The sequence below is a fragment of the Triticum dicoccoides genome, chromosome 1A (assembly GCF_002162155.2).
Source record: "Triticum dicoccoides isolate Atlit2015 ecotype Zavitan chromosome 1A, WEW_v2.0, whole genome shotgun sequence".
NCBI lineage: Eukaryota > Viridiplantae > Streptophyta > Magnoliopsida > Poales > Poaceae > Triticum > Triticum dicoccoides.
Window position 1 is genome coordinate 251,947,602 of NC_041380.1, and position 3,558 is coordinate 251,951,159.

Here is a 3,558-nt window from a genome sequence, read left to right on the forward strand (position 1 = left end):
TAGGATTTGTCACTCCGAGTATCGGAGAGGTATCTCTGGGCCCTCTCGGTAATACACATCATAATAAGCCTTGCAAGCAATGTGACTAATGAGTTAGTTGCGGGATGATGTATTATGGAACGAGTAAAGAATCTTGCCAGTAACGAGATTGAACTAGGTATGAAGATACCGACAATCGAATCTTGGGCAAGTAACATACCGATGACAAAGGGAATAACATATGTTGTCATTACGGTACGACCGATAAAGATCTTCGTAGAATATGTGGGAACCAATATGAGCATCCAGGTTCTGCTGTTGGTTTTTGACCGGAGAGGTGTCTCAGTCATGTCTACATAGTTCTCGAACCCGTAGGGTCCGCACGCTTAACGTTCGATGACAATTTTGTATTATATGAGTTATGTGATTTGGTGACCGAATGTTGTTCGGAGTTCTGGATGAGATCACGGACAAGACAGGGATTCTCAAAATGGTCGAGAGGTAAAGATTCATATATAGGGCGATGATATTCGGACACCGAAAGTGTTTCGGGGTGTACCGGGTACATATGTGAGTACCGGGGGGATTACCGAACCCCCCGGGGTCAATGGGCCTTATGGGCCATAGGAGGGGAGCACACCAGCCCACAAGGGGTGGCGCCCCCCTAAGGAAGGAGGCCTAATAGCAGAAGGAAGAGGGGGTTCGACCCCCCCTTTCCTTCCTCCCCCTCTCTTCCCTTCCCCCCCCCCCTCTAGTAAAAGGAAAGGGAGACGAATTGGAATATGGCCACCAAGTAGCATTCCTCCTACTTGGGGCACCCAAGGCAGCTCCCCTCCCCATCCCACCTATATATACGTGGGGAGGGGCCACCTATAACACACACCAACTATTGTTAGCCGTGTGCGGCGCCCCCCTCCACAGTTTACGCCTCCAGTCATATCTTCGTAGTGCTTAGGTGAAGCCCTGCACGGATCACTTCACCATCACCATCATCACGCCGTCGTGCTGACGAAACTCTCCCCCGACACTTTGCTGGATCAAGAGTTCGTGGGACGTCATCGAGCTGAAAGTGTGCAGAACTCGGACGTGTTGTACGTTCGGTGCTTGATCGGTCGGAACAAGAAGAAATTTGACTACATCAACCGTGTTGTCAAACGCTTCCGCTTTCGGTCTATGAGGGCACGTGGACACACTCTCCCCCTCTCGTTGCTATGCATCTCCCAGATAGATCTTGCATGAGCATAGGATTTTTTTGAAATTGCATGCTACGCTTTCCAACATATGTGTGTCCACATTACACGACACAAATCCCCATGCACATGTCTCTCTCTATCCTCCACACACAGAGACACAAAGAATCTCTTATCATTGCCTCAATCTCTAAACATATCACACACGCACACTGTCTCTCTCTCTCTCGCACACACGCTCAACAACGGTTTTACTGTGAATAAATTACCGTCTATTCATCAACAGTCGTGGTAGTACGGCGAACAAGACACGTGAAAAAGAATAAATATACACGTGCGTAGACCACCTAGTATGACTACTAGGACTAGAGCAAGCCAAAAGCGCGCCGCCGTCACCCCCTCCTTATCGATGATGGAAAGACCTTTGTTTTACACAGTCGAGAAGTCATAGTGCTAAGACCCCACATGCTCAGCCGTTGAATAGAATGTAGATCCAAGTTTACAGAAACAAGTATCGATAATACGTTTATATCTCCATCCTTATATCTCTTCTCTTATTAAAAAACTGAGTTGGTGATGATGGTATGCCTGCCATCTTGCAATATAGACCGTCCGATCTATATCTGACGGATAGAAATTAAACTAAAAGATACCCGCACCTCTCTCCACATTTGTAGACAAGGCCTTCCCCCCTTCATCCTTATCTCCCACAACCTCATTGTTGAGCAATTAAAAAAGGAAGCCTCTGGAACAAACTGGCATGGTGGTCGCTGTCGGCGTCATCCATCCCCATGCCTCCGCTCAGTCCGACCACCAATCACCACCACGCCCCACTCCTCCTCACCTTATCTCTCCTCTTTCTTGAGATATCATTAGTTTTTACACATGGGATTACTCCCGCATGGGTCAATCACAATAGGTGCTTTATAAAAAAATGCATCTTTGATGTTCCGTGCAATGCACGGACATCTTGCTAGTACTCCTACAGAAGACTTAGTTGGTGATGATGGTGTGTCTGCCATCCGCCATTTCTGACCATTAGATCTACATCTAACGATTGTGAGGCAAGTTGTTGCCTTTTCTCAACAACATCCCACTTCTCTGTCAATTTGCAGAAAACCCCTTAATTAGTATCTTAAAACCAACCACATCCCTCCCTCACCTCACTAAAACAACCCAAGGAATATATTCTGATTGAAACATAATATATCTCTAGTGATATATCTATATCAAAATTAGAAAGTTTTCTATCAAGTTTTTGAATAAGTATTATTCTAATTATGATCCGTTGCAATGCACGTTGAGGGAGTCCTGGATTAGGGGGTCTCCGGACAGTCGGAATATATCATTTGGCCGGACTGTTGGACTATGAAGAAACAAGATTTAAGACTTCGTCTCGTGTCCGGGTGGGACTCTCCTTGGCGTGGAGGGCAAGCTTGGTAATACAGATATGTAGATCTTCTTCCTTGTAACCGACTCTATGTAACCCTAGCCCCCTCCGGTGTCTATATAAACCGGAGGGTTTAGTCCATAGGACAATATACAATCATACCATAGGCTAGCTTCTAGGGTTTAGCCTCTATGATCTCGTGGTAGATCAACTCTTGTAATACTCATATCATCAAGATCAATCAAGCATGACGTAGGGTATTACCTCCATTGAGAGGGCCCGAACCTGGGTAAACATCGTGTCCCCCGCCTCCTGTTACCATCTGCCTTAGATGCACAGTTTGGGACCCCCTACCCGAGATCCGTCGGTTTTGACACCGACACACGTGAACATTGCTAGTATTTCCAACCATGCAAAAAAATGCTAGTATTTCCATAGTTTTGAGTTTTCCATCAAGATATTAGTCACTCATGGTTGATATTTAGTTTGAATTACGTACACATAGGCACTATGTAACTAACCATGCTTATTGGCTTCCAAAGCTTAACTTTCACTCCTACGTACAATATGTAGAGTATTTAACAAAAAACTACCACTTTCAACCAGCCCTAGGAAGAAACTATTGTACAAAAAATAGCAAAAACATACCCAAAATTTCTTAATCCGCTCCAAAAAACTACTACCTAGTGTTGATTAGGCTCATTTAACCTGTTTATGACAGGGTTGGCCCACACGTCCATGCTGATGAGGCAGCTTAAACCAACACATTTTTTTGACAGTTGACACGAGGGACCCACATCTGACCATCTATCATGTTCATCCTCCTCCAATCATTACTTTTCCTTAACATTACTTCAAACGGTACTGATGCGTGTTTGTCAGTGGCGCAGGTGATGAGCGAGTTGGCCACCGCTCCGTCGGACAGGCCGGACGCCACGCTGGCCTACGCATGGGTTGGCTGGCTGGCCCGAGCATGACTCACGCACGAGCAAGCCGCCG